This window comes from Amphiura filiformis, chromosome 2, assembly GCF_039555335.1.
Source record: "Amphiura filiformis chromosome 2, Afil_fr2py, whole genome shotgun sequence".
In the NCBI taxonomy this organism is placed as follows: Eukaryota; Metazoa; Echinodermata; class Ophiuroidea; order Amphilepidida; family Amphiuridae; genus Amphiura; species Amphiura filiformis.
Window position 1 is genome coordinate 9,879,037 of NC_092629.1, and position 241 is coordinate 9,879,277.

Here is a 241-nt window from a genome sequence, read left to right on the forward strand (position 1 = left end):
ATCATTGGGCTATTCCAGATAAAACATGCACCCCCCCTATAGAGGGCAACGGAAATCCAGATTTTTTGGTGGTCTTTGGGGCTCGGAATTCCAGCCTATTCTACTTATGCTGTTCCAAATTCCAGCCTATTTTGCCTATGCTTGGCACAAAATTTCCAGATTTTTCCACCGTTTTGTTAGTCTGAAGGCATAGAGGGTTTTGGAATTCCAGGTTTATTGTGTTTATCCTTGGTTGGATTTC